The following is a 14,680-nucleotide window of genomic DNA, read 5'->3' as shown; positions in this document are numbered from 1 at the left end:
GAAAGTTAATTGAAACACATTGTCGCTGTCTACATATTTACAATATATTTAATATTTATGGAGAAAAATTTATTAAAATAAAAGTCAATTAGAATATGTTGTCGGTATCAACGTATTTACAATATATTTACAAAAGATGGTTCACTTTACAAAATTGTAAATACATAGTGACACATATCAGTTAAATACATTTTTTGTATTTAATTAAAACGCACGTTTCTAAAATGCAATTATGAATGATGGAACATTGTCGTCATCTAGATAAGTTCATTATATACTCACACAAAACACTAACTATATAGTCTAAATATACGACAGATTAGCGTACAATTATTGCATATCGTGCCAGACACACATCAACCTGTTGATTTAGAATAAAATGAAACATTGTTTCCACTTGAATGTGAAATTTCATTACTATTTAATTATCTCATGTTTAGAAAAAACATTATTTCTTTATATTAGACGAAGATTTCTAATTATTGACAACGGTCAGTTTTGATTTATCAAAGTATCGCTTAAAACACTAAAACAGCTATTAATTGTTGATGTGACAGCCGACTTTAAATGTATTAACATCTTTATAGGAGTCATTAACGGTTAAATGAGACATTTCAAGATGGACGATACGTGCTTAAATAATTACGCCTACAAGAGGTTACACTACGAATATAACTGTGTATTATACTTAAACAACATATATATGAGCTTTATATCAAAAGCAGAAAATATTAACCTATAAGCAGAAAATAACTTCCTATGAATAATCAAATATTGTAAATATACATCCAGCTTTCTGTGATGTTATTTAACGTGTAAGAAGACATAAGTTTGTTTTGATACAAAACCAATGTCAGAGTTAACGTACAGTAGACATACAGTTCGTTTTAGTTGTACAGTGTATCCTTTAATGATATACAGTGATACTTTTGTTATACCAGTTTTAAGCTGTACGGGAATAGAATATTAAGGTGAGTACGACAGTGGGATAGGCAGTTTAGTTTTCAAATATTTTGTGTAGTTTCTAAAATAAAGAGACTTTGATTACTTGCCCCTTATGTTTCATTTATGGTAATCTACTAAAACAAGTATATATACTGCTAGTATTGTTACACTGAGGTGTATTTACGTATTTATAAACTAAAAGGTTTTCTTAAGTCAGCATATCTTGAAGTTTTGTTACCAAATGTTTCAGTATGTTTGTTAAATATGTGATTTTTATTAACACTTTTACATCGTGTTATAATGAAACATGAGATTTATATATCAAATAGTGGTTTATTAGGAGTTAATATCCATGATGTGTTATTTAACCATGAAAGACTAGGCTTTACATTTATTTGTAAACTAAGACATTTTCGTAAGTAATATTCCAGTGTAATTCGAGTTTTGTTACCAAATGTTTCAATATGTGTATCCGAGTTTTCACTTAAATATGTCAAAGACAGTATATTATTTTATGATAACAAGTGTGTCTTATGATTTAAACTTAAAGTTTATAATATATAGAAAATGGTAAGTTTTGCTGTTTTAAATATTAATATCTAATTGTTTAAAGAACAATATGTTACGTCCCCTAAAATAACGACAGCCTATTCTTTCTAACTACTGATGATATGTTGAGACACTCACGTTATTATCGTTCGCTCGCAACATGAATAGTCATGTGATTATTTATTTACTATTTTCAGTTGTAACAAAATTAATTACGAGGCTCGTAATATAATTAAATTTAGTCCTATGATTACTGTAGGATTTTAATAGATATACTATGACATTACTTCAATAAGTCGTCAATATCTATACTTAATTTTGTTAAAAATTCATTATCTGTAAGCCCAGCAGGACCAGGTGGGTTAAGGCGTTTGACTCGTAATCTGAGGATCGCGGGTTCGAATTCTGGTGGCACCAAACATGCCCGCCCTTTCAGCCGTGTAGGCGTTATAATGTGAGGGTCAATCCCACTATTCGTTTGTTAAAGAGTAGCCAAAGAGTTGGCGTCAGGTGTTGATGACTAGCTGCCTTCCCTCTAGTATTACATTACTAAATTAGGGACGGCTAGCACAGATAGCCCTCGTGTAGCTTTGCGTGAAATTCAAAAAACAAAACAATTGTAACATATACATTTGAAATTGTTTTTTTTGTTTTTTTTTAAAGGGTGATGCCAACATATTTGTCAAGATATTTTAAACGAATAGTATGTTCTGTGTGTAAGTGTTATGATACTGATTGTCGGTATAATAAATCCTGATGGAAATGTTTATGCAAACAAGACCTTTGTCTTGTCTATGATTTTAAAATAAACTTATTCCTGCTATTAGATAAACCAAAACTGGCCATTGTCAAAGATTTGAAACCTACGTCTAATATATAGCAACAGTATTTCTAAACATGAGATAATTAAAATAGTAATGAAATCTAAGCCGACAGTCTGACGGTATGTATATTTTCTTAACCAAGACAGTCAATGGCTTCGATCAGCAATAACAGAATTTCATGCATTATGATAAACATGAATTTTATACATAATCACAAAATATTTTTTGTAACTTACGTCTAAAGTTAAACAATTAAATAATTATAATACTTGTAATATTATTATTGTGTGCACACGAAAAGCAAAGAAATTTAATTGTACATAATGTTGTTCTTTTGTTCTTTTGAATTAAGCACAAAGCTACACAATGGGCTCTGCCCATTACGGGTATCGAAACCCGGTTTGTAACGTTGTATGTCCGCAGACATACCGCTGACACTGGGAAGCCTAATTGTACATAAAGTTTTGAAAGATGTAGAAAGGAAACTGTCACGTGACTAATGAGCAAGAGTCATCGTCTGGTTGAATTCAAATATCTCAAAGTTCTACTCTGTATATATGACTTCGTAACACCATCCAAACAATCCTGTCTTGACATCACTATCCACAGTGTTTGTATCTGACCTTTATAATTCTTAAACATCTGTTTCCAGATTGTATAGGTGCGATTTCCTATTAGTGTTAGGCAGTCTGAAAGTTCTGGTATGATAAACAACAGTAATAAGTCGCTCATTTATTACATTCATGGTAGGGTGATTATTGGTTATGTATGAATTATGAAACATTGAGTGTCCTTCAGAACACTGTCTGGAAGATGTTATGTAAAGTTTAGAAATATTTTCCACACTTTCACAAATTTTGTGTGCGTTTACAGATGACAAGTGGTTATTAAGAAAATGGATGAATATGGCAAGTCAATCATTTATTATTTTATTACAAATAATGGATTTGTAACAAAATTAAATATAGACGTTGATGACATGTTGAAGTACTGTCACAGTATATCTATTAAAATCCTACTGTAATAATAGTGATTAAGTGTATGTGAAAGTTCACCTTTTTAAAACATGTGTATATTATTTTGTCACAAATTAATAAAAGTGTTATTATTAGATAAAAGAAGTTTTATTGGCAGTGTAAAATATTGGGTAAAAATCAAAGTATAAGTTTTAATTATTGTATGATACTGTCCTTTTTAGGTCGATTTAGACATACAGTCATGTATTGTATGTATCAGACTGAGTAAAATATAGTCCTTTTAGGACAAGATATGTAATAATTTAATACTGAAAATCACTTGATAAATAAGTTTTAATTATCGTACTGTTCTGACATATAAATTATAAGGAAATTTAATATCCTTTTATTAGGACTCTGCCTTTGTTAAACATTAGACAAAGTAATATGTTTAAATTATTTTGTCAGAGAGTAATTAAAGTGTTATTGCAGAGTGAACGCTTTATTGACAGTATATAATGTTGTATAAAGTACAAGTTTTAATTATTGTACGATATTACTCTTTTCAGGATAATTTAAACGTACGAACATGTTCTGTGTACGAGGTAAAAATACGCACAATTGTGATCTTGTTATGTTAAAAATTGTTTTTGACAATTTTTAAAATCTTTAATCATCAGATTAAGATATAGTCCTTTTAGGACAGAAAATTGTATTAACTGACGAATCAAATTAAGCATCTTTTATTATAATTGTATTAATTAACTAATAATTTAGAACTGATAATCATTAAACAGTAAGTTCTTATTATTGTATCACTCTACTTAGAATGAATTAATTAGACTTAAGTGTTCTTATAAGGATGAGATAACTATTAATGATTTAATTAATTAATTGTAAAATTTTAATTAGCGTTAAGCGTCCTTTTAACACAAATTAATTATAAAGGAATTAATGTTAAGTGTGCTGTTTAGGTGGAGTTAATTAATTAAGTATTGACGTGATGAGACATGTATTGTATGAATTATGGCCGCATATCACTGAGACCTAACAAAACGCCCATAACGATACTCTTCTAGTGGCAAATGTTATTACTACACCACTTACTCTTTATTGACACGCATGTGACGCCATCTTGCTATACCTCTGAAACAGGGCCGTAACTACTGAGGTTAGTAAGATACATGCTGCTAATAATTAACAAGATTAATACAACGTATGTTAGGAATACATAACGAGATTAATACAACACATGACTGGAATACAAAATGTGGATGATGCAACGCATGATACGAATACGAAACAAGTATACGTATATATACAAATGTATTTATACATATATAATAATGGAAATAAATATACGGATGGCTAATATCAGTCTTTCGAAAATAATGCAAGCATAATAAAAGAGATGATATTTGCATTGTCCATAAGTGACAGCACAGGCAGTAATTGACATATAACAGTATATGTAACTATTCAATCACAACTGAGTTTAATTTACCCTATTCTTGTCTGCTAACATTCTATTACAATGCATTATGTAAGGGTAATACAAAATCTTTCGAAAAGACTATATGTATGTAATACAAATTAACACAATACGTTTGTTGGATATCTCCTTAAATAACACTGACTGGTGAGTTGCTATATTGTTTAATAACTCGTAATGCAGCAAGCACTGTTTGGTGATTTGTTATACAAATAAATACAAATCATCCAGATGATAAAGTGTTTTATATATTGTTTAAAACATACGTGTTTTCTAATTACTCTTTTACATATGTAAGTCAAAATTAATCTAGGTGTAAGTCTGCTAGTCCTATAGTGTCATACACGCCTGCTGCATACATGATAAAGCTGACATAAATCAGTTTTTTATTCAGAAACAAAACACATGGCCTGCAGTTTCTTATCTTTTGTTTATTACTGATAGTTATTGTTTAGGCGATGATCGCAAATTGTCTGTAAGCCACCTAATTATTTTCACTTTTAACAGCAACTAGACATTTAATCCAGCGTTTTTCCTATCATTAATGTATGTTAGGACTAGTCATTTCTGATGGTTGTAATATTCACGTGACTCGACGTTTGAAAGCGAGACCAAACTTTATTAGTGTAATGGACGTTGAACAGCACTTTTTGAAATTTCCTGTTAATATTTTTGCACTACCATATCATACGTTTACTGATCTTCTAATGTAGCCAGGCACAGCCTGCGTTACTACTCCGTTCGGAAAGCGACTTCTTCCATGGAGAAAACAAAACAGTTTGTACATTATTAAGTTATTCTCCCTGAAAACTCGCCTTCCTTTATCTTTTTATTGTTTTGTCTTGAGGATCATTGTACATCAGAAAACATAAGAAATAACAACAGATACTCACTAAGTAATAGAATAGGTAAATAATTCGTGATATGATACAGACAGTTGTAAGACGTATATAACATCTAGTAAATATATACTTAAACAAGCGAATAAGTTGTTCGATCGTGTAGTTCCTGGTTTTACGTGTCCAAGAATAATGCTTTAGACAAAAATATTAGAAGTAACATGTAATTGTCTATAAAAGTAGGTATATATTAAAAAAAGAGAGAGAACACGGTTGTAAACATTTCTATTTTCTCACATAACCCTTCATGGAAGAGGTACTGTAATTTGATCATTTAGTTAACACGGTTACATCTCTGTGATAAAGTTAATTACTCAGTATGTGCAGCAGAGTTTCGTGTGTTTCTCTAATCTGATTACATTAACTCAAAGCGTTAAGGAGATTATACTATGTTGGTATACTTTTCACATAATCAAGAAACTGGCATCATGTATGATAGTTGAAAATAATTTATCTTCGTTTACATTTGTTGCATAGAGGAATCAGAAGTTTGTATGTAAAATAAATACAGCTATCGAGAATTCAATTACAACAACTTGTGCAATGAATTTTCAAAATGAAAACAAGATCAAAGTTTAAAATACTGACAGATTTACTGTTATATATTTATTTTAATAGCGATGTTTGTTTTAATTAAATATTATTTAAAACTGGATTTAACTTGTAAAATGTTAAATGTGTATTGCAAAATTATTGCCTATTTAATAAATTTTTAGAACATTTTCTAGTGTAAAAATCAACAATATATGTTTTACAAAAGTATTAGTGTATTTTGGGCCAAATGAAATTTCGACAATCTCGCCTTAACGTTTATAAATTGACACATTTAGAGACATTAAATATTATTTGTTTGCTCTAGTTGGTATTATATAAACCTCGGAAGCTATAACCGTGATTAGTTCTTATAAATTGGGAATTTCATGTACTTGACAAGGAAAATTTATAGATTTTTGAACGATACAAAACACTGAACTGAGGAAATTCACATGGGACATCAACATTTTTACGAAAATATTACAATACTTCAGCGGGAAAAAGTCAGCTTGTAAACAACATAAGAAAGCGAAGATATAGATCCAGCTAGCTTCCTTTTAAGTAAATTGTATTTACGTTAACTTGGAATTAATTTGCTCATCATGAACCTTCATGGAAGTTCCAGACCAGAAATAAGACTAACTATTATTTGTAAGTTTGTGAACCCTTTGAAAGTAAATTATTATTTATGTAATAACGGCTCGTTTTTACATATATATTTTTCTCTACAAGTGGTTTTTTTCTCGACATCACTGATAAATTATTATTTATATTAACTATTTCTAATAACTGTTATTATAAATTTTATTATTATTTGTATATTAAAATATATTTGTATTAAAAAAGAAAATTGTGTGTATGAATCTTGTTGGCAAACATCATAAATTTGATACATCTTTATATTTAATTAACTTTTGAACTGAAATTAAAGATTAACTCAGTTTCAATCTATTTACAATATACCCAAGATAATAAATTGGAGGCTCATGAGAGATAAATTATAATAAGTAACAATACATAAGAAAATATTATTTGACCGACGGTCAAAATAACAAAGGCTATTTGTTATATATTTTACAGTATAACAATTCTATTGATTCTCTAACATTCAATTCACCTTGAGCATTAGATTCATTTAAAATTATTGTTTCGTGTCATTCTATTAAATGATCTGGTTCAACAATTGTTAAGGAAGAGGAAACAAAATACTTTCCTCACCTCTTCACAGTATTAAATGATCTGGTTCAACAATTGTTAAGGAAGAGGAAACAAAATACTTCCCTCACCAGTATTTTACAAACTAAAAATTCCGACAGTTTTCGTGTTGGAATAATAAGAAAAAATAAACTATTAAAAATTTTGTTGAACTTGTTGAGGAAATTAAAATCATTAAAATTAATTCTTCAGATAATTTGCTGCCTTTTGATGGGGTTTTATTGTTTACTAAACTCCCACTGGAAGATGATATTAAGTATTTTCAATACCTTAGTTCAAGTCTCTATTTCTCCAATTGAACTTGCTGACCTTATTGCTTTAGCTACTGTGTGTTGATAATTCTATTTTGATAGTTAATGAAAAGCACCAGAGCAAAATATCGGATTAGCCATGGGCTCAGAGCAAAATATCGGATTAGCCATGGGCTCAGAGCAAAATATTGGATTAGCCATGGGCTCAGAGCAGAATATTGGATTTGCCATGGGCTCAGAGCAGAATATTGGATTAGCCATGGGCTCATTTTCTTCAAAAACTAGTAGCTCTTCATATTTATATAGACATAACATTTAGAATTTGTTCTAATTCTACTAATTTGGAAAAGAATTCAATTATATAAAAAGATTGCTAACAACAGAAGTTATAATGTAGATATAATCGAACTATCATACAAAAAAATATATAAGCCAATTTGTATCAAGCAATATACTATATTAAACAGTGTCTTTTAAATGAAAAGTAACAGTGCAATTATAAGTATTTTCTATTTTTAAAACATTTAACGAACCAAAACAATTGTTCATATTATCAAAGATAAAAAACGACATTTTAGAAAAAGGTATATATCAAATTAGGTTTTAATTTAACAAAAATACATTGGTCAAACTAAATGTAATTTGAACTATCGTCTTAATGAACATAAATGTTAGGTACAAATGGTGAACTATCGTCTTAATGAACATAAATGTTAGGTACAAAAGGTGAACTATCGTCTTAATGAACATAAATGTTAGGTACAAAAGGATGTCAGTTTCTCCTCGTGCTCAACATATTGTTTAAATATATCATTCAATGGAATGACATGAAACAATAATTTTAAATGAAACTAATACTTAAAGTGAATTAAGTATAAGAGAATCAATGGAAGTTTCGTGTGTAAAATAAATAATTATTTGTTAATTATCACCCTTATTAATTACAATAACTTGAGTCTTTTCTTTATAAAACTACCAGCTTGTCATCTTGGCTGATGATGGCAGCGTAAAGTTACCAAAACATATAGTCTTTTAATTTCGGTGGCCGTCGGTCAAATAAAAAAATGTTTATTTTATACGGTGATTTTGTTTGTTCTTTTTCAACATGGCAATCGTTATCATGCTGAAAATGTGATGTTTTTAACAAAAATAACAATAATTATTCTTAAGAGAAAACTGGAGCTAGTAAACAAACCTAACATGATAATAATTGTTAACCTAACGTACCCCAAACACTATCCAGCAACAGCATCTAATACAACAATCTTTTTTAGATAATGTTCATCAAACAACAAAATTTAACAGAACATTGTTGAGCATAACGTATAACACAAAAGTCGTTGTAAAGCAATAACTTTTAACATTTTGTCATTGTTGAGCGATAACGCTTCCAGTATTATAGAGCAACGACATCTAACACAATAATTGTTTATATATTTTTTGTCAAACAACATCTAACATAACAATCGTTGTCGAGCGAAACGTTTAATATAACAGTCGTTGTCAAACAACAACTTTTAAAATTTTGTCGTTGTCAGATAATAACACTTAATACATGAAGTAATGTCAAGCAATAACATCTAACACAACAATCGTTGTCAAGCATGTATCTAATAACATTCGTTCTAATTGGGCAAGTAAACGAGGAAGATAAAACATGTTATATATCTATTGATTATACTTCTATGTACAAAATTTTACACTTTGAATTCAAAGTTTGCTTTATTAATTTTATGTTATTGTGTTTTTGTGACTTAGAATAAACATATTGCCACCGCGAGGATGAAATACAAAATTCTATTAAAAAAACAATTAAAATAAATGTATTACTTTGTAATTTTCTGAATATATGGGTAACATATTCGTCGCTATACACGCTGAATCACATGATTACACTATGTAGCAAAATTTTTACTTTTTCTTGTTCCTAGGCAGAAAGTGTTATTTCCCAATTGCTTTTGCTTAAAGTAAATGGAAAAGACCAATTTTTCTCTTCAAACTTTGATATTGTGAGCTGAGAGCGTATAACTAAAACATGATGGGAGACTATATTTGGGAATTGATACGTGAAAGTGATTTATATTACAGTCACAAAACTCGAAAAACTACTCACTTCTAAACATTTTTTGTTCATTTTTGTATAACTTTAACATAAATACATGTAAATCTTGATTCATATGTTGTTTTATTTAGACCTTATGTAAATTAAAATGTGCAAATTTGCCCGTTTTTATATAGAAAATAGGTTAATTTCTAAATTTCATTATCCAGGTCACAAAAGCAAAGTTTGAAGGGAATAATGGCCATTTTCTGTACTTTTACAACATAACCAATTAAGAAATAACATATACTATCCAGGAACAAAATTTGTTACGTAGTGCTATCAAAATTTCGTGATTTGATATTTTGTTTCAGTTTATCGTATTCTTACGTACGGAACATGATCTCAGTAGTAATATATTCTGAACTATGCATTACTTATGGAACATAACTCACAGAATAAAGTACTTTAAATTATGCATTACAAACGGAACGTAGCTCACAGAGCGAAATATTCAAAATTATGCATTACATGCGAAACATAACGCAAATACTATTATATTTTAAATTATGCATTGAAAACTGAACGCGACTTTCAGATTAATATATTATAAATTATGCGTTGCATACGAAACATAACTCGCAGTATAAAATATTCTAAACTTCCAATACAAGTTTCTGAACCACGTGCATTTAGTATCAGTATTAAATTAACTTCATTGCTATGACATTGAATGTTATGTCATTAAAAATGTATGTAGTTTGAAACGTAAATATAGATACTCGAAATAAACATACATATATACTTTGATAGATAAAATAAACAAACAATGTGTAGTTTTAGAGGTATGTTTACACACAAACAACAGACATGTGTGTGTGTTAGAGACGGGATTAACTGCACTCTCTGTATCTAAAAGCACATACGATCATTGCCTAGTCCTCTTATATTTGCAGATCAATCATTTAACTTAATTCGACCATGGTTCCATTCCACGCACTTAATTTTTAGATGTTGCTTTTACAAAAAAGCAAAGTAGCAGGAACACGAAACTATTACCTTAATTTATTAATTTAAGTGACTGCGTATTCAGGTTTGTAAATCTTTGTAAGTTTCCCACTTGTTGCAAAGAATGTAGTGGAAATAGAACAACTCACGCAAGAGTTGTTGATTGTCCAGTTGACACCAGCCACTGTGGCAACAAATAAATTACTTCTATGCACACCAGTTATAATAGTCTAGCCATTCGTCTTTTGAGCATGCTCAGCATCGTGCAATGGGAAGGTGCCGTTTGGTCTCAGAAAGCGAACCTGTCAAAGGCAGGTAAATGAAACATAATTAATCTTAGGTCGTGACTCAAACAAGTGTGCAACAACCCCTTGATCTTCCATAGACACAGCTAATAACTCGATAAGAATATTGCATTGTTTCTTCTACGGGTAGACTAGCTCTAATGACATCTGATATTCGGAGGGTTTATAGGCGTCGTGTCAGTCTTATCCAGAGAAGCACTGAGATTATAAACTACAGGAAGGATAATATCCCTGTCCTTCTATTAGAGGCAGGTCATGCATGTTTTGACCAAGCATGCTTCTTCACCTAATAGTTCGTGTGCAAATTACATGACATTAAGGGTTATTTAAAGCCAGATTTTCCACAAGCCCTTAGCCCCGAGTTATCCATTTAAACGAAAATTGTCATTGCTAATTACATAGGGGTCCGTGGCTTTCGAACGTCCAGCCTTTCGGATTAGTCGAATCACTGTATAGATGTAGGTTATTTGCATCCGCCTCGATCTGAGCCGAATCACGTTTCAGATGGACCTCCATATTCCCGCCACATCCGCTTGTGGACTAGTCGAGGGATTAGTCCTTTTTGTTGTAAACGGATTTCTCGTAATTGACGGTGTGACAGGTAGAAAAACAGACTCACGATTTTATAATTGAGTTGTTTCCAAAAATAAAAATATACTTTATGTTAAGTAGGTTCTCCATGAAAACTCTGACTAACATTTAAGCTAAAACAATCAACTGTTTTGTTTGAATCCACCAATCAGGTGAAGTTTGTTTAATCATCTTCCGTTTAAAAAAAATGTTTAAAATAATGTTAGAAGTCATGACAATATGCAGTCTCAAAACTACAGCTGTGCTAGATATTTTATCTCGCTTGTTATTACGTAAAAATATTATTATGTAAAGGCGATGTTTCCAGGATATAAACACCAATCAGACATGATACTAAATAAAATTATTAATACACATATCAGTATTCTGAAACTTAGGATAATAACTTGACTTTAATCAAGTGAAACAAGTAAACATGCTGAAACATGTTTTGATTAAGTTTCTATTATCTCTCAAAGTCTGGAACTGTATTCACTGGTAAACGAAGTTATTGTAATCCTTTTTCAGAGACTGTTATTATGTTTTAAAATTTGTCTCAAAAGATGTCTAATTCATTGTTACTTAAGTTACATATTATGATTTTACTTAACCACAAACTTGAAATTTACTTTGAATTTAAAAGTTAATTAAGTGTTAATATGTATCAAATTTATGTTATTTGCCAATAATATTGATTCATGTAATTTTCTCTTTTAACAGGAAATTATTTTAATATACAAAGAACAATACAATTTATAATAGCCGCTATTACAAATAATAGCTTATATACAAACATTTTACAAACGTATAAACAATATTAAGTCCTCTATTCAGTATAAAACTGAATATTTTGCCGACAGTTCACGAGGAGCCAATTACTTTTATGTTGATAAACAGATACACTCCACATGACGGGAATGGTAGCTAGCTTTATTCTTCACGCGTAAGTTTTTTCCTGACGAAAATATCTAATGTTCTCGTAGAAATATTAACATCCGAAGTTAATTCACTGAAGTTAAATGGTTTATAATGTTCGAATTCTCTAAACATCCCTGTTCAAATATCTGTAGTTTTTCAATTAATAAGCGTTTATCACGGTTACAGCTTCCGAGGTTTATAGTATACTGACTGTAGCGAACCAACAATATTATTAAACTGTGTCTCTGCGTGTTGCAATTTATAAGCTTTAAGGCGAGGTTCTAGAAAGTTAAATTGGCAATAATACTAGTAATCACTAGTATTACATACATCGTACATTGTTGATTTTTACGTTCAAGAATCTTCTACAAATTTAGAAAACAGGCAGAATTTTTGCAATACCCATTTAACAATATACGCTACTAAACGAAAACAAGCATAGATAGTAAAATAAATATATAATAGTAAATTCGTTACACTGTATTCACTGCAAAATGGAATTTTTGTAAACTCTGTTCAGGACTTCTATTCCCTGCATAACGAAGTTATTGTAAACACTTAAAAGAAATTGTATTCACTGTAAAATAGGATTTTTGTAAATATTTTTCAATAATTTTATTCACTGTAAAGCGGAACTGTTGTAAACATTGTTCAGGATTTGTATTCACTGTAAAACTAGATTGGTAGCTACCAACTCATTCAATCGAACATGTAAATATCATTGTGATTACCAGATTGAAAACTACTTCAACACACGTGTGAAATGACTGCCCATTCAGATGTTTTAATCTTTCTTAACTTGCAGTAATGTCGAATACAATATAATGGTGTATCATTATAAAACCGTTGGCTTTTCAACATACTGTAAGTTTAGCACTTACCCTGCTTATCAAGTTATAAAAGTTGCTTAGTTTTGAATTTTTACAGCATATTATATAATTATTTCTTACAAATGGAAACCACGTTTATACTTCTGTAAAATAGATGCTAGTAATAAGTAAACAAAAGTTCTAACTATGAAAAGGATACAATGTAGTTGCACTACGAGAAACACTTAATTAGATTAAATTAGAAATTACGTTACAGGGAAATATGATACTCTCACATAAGATTACAAATTATATAATTCCATCTAGAGATGTACTGATATAATTTACTATTTTAGATTAAAGTTTATAATCAAGAGATTATAACTTTTTGCGTGAAAGAATTGTTACCGTAATTTGCTTTATTAAATATTTAGGTACATTAATTTAGCTGTGTCATTTGTTATATGAAAACGACGCTATTATTGTTCGGAGTGTTCTCTCGACTACAAGAAAACCATGGAATTATTGTAATTACCACAAACAACTCTACAATCATTAATATTGAGGTATAAGGTATTCTCTATTTTGACTATTATTACTGGTCAGTGTACGAAGGAACATTGTGATGAACACAATAAATCGTAAAAAAAAAGATTGTAATTATTTCTGCTTGTAAAGTCATAAGTTGGGAAGGGGACGTCTTAGATTAACGAATAAAAAAAAAGTCCTTTTACAACATACAAGGAATAAAATAATAAAATATAGCACGAAGAAGAAAATTATAGTCCTTCCAAGTGATTAAACATTTCTCATCTTTTACAGGCAGAAAGAAAGAATTGGAAGTTAATTTTTTCCTAATAAATAAGGAATATTTTCCCAAGTTCTGAACAGACTGTGTACTGATACGGAATGTTTCATCGCATCATTTGTTGAACATCACGGTGTTCTGATATCAGCAGGTTTAGCTTAGTTGTCCATTTAGGTAGTAAATAGAAATATAATTACATTTTAGTTTGACTCTCTACTCTTTGATATCGGTTATATGTGAAGTAAATGATGCGTGAGTGATAACAAAACTACAACCATCTGCACAGACACGTGACATCTAAGTCTATTTATTAGGAACATGAGAATTCAAATGTTTTCTGTTAAAAGATTCTTCGTGGAAAAAAACTAATAAAAGGCAGTTCGTTTTATTGTTAGCACTCCGCTGGTCCAATTGTAAGTTCATGAAGTTTTCGCTACTGATAGAACACTTCGTAATGATTGTATCTGTATTCATTTTATTTTATCTAGTGACACTTGTCATTGCTGTCACTGCATGTCATCATTTCAATCACATCTTTTTAGTTTAGCCTGTTTAT

The sequence above is a fragment of the Tachypleus tridentatus genome, chromosome 6, assembly GCF_004210375.1.
Source record: "Tachypleus tridentatus isolate NWPU-2018 chromosome 6, ASM421037v1, whole genome shotgun sequence".
NCBI lineage: Eukaryota > Metazoa > Arthropoda > Merostomata > Xiphosura > Limulidae > Tachypleus > Tachypleus tridentatus.
The sequence above is the reverse complement of the archived record's forward strand: the minus strand, read 5'-3'. Positions refer to the sequence as shown.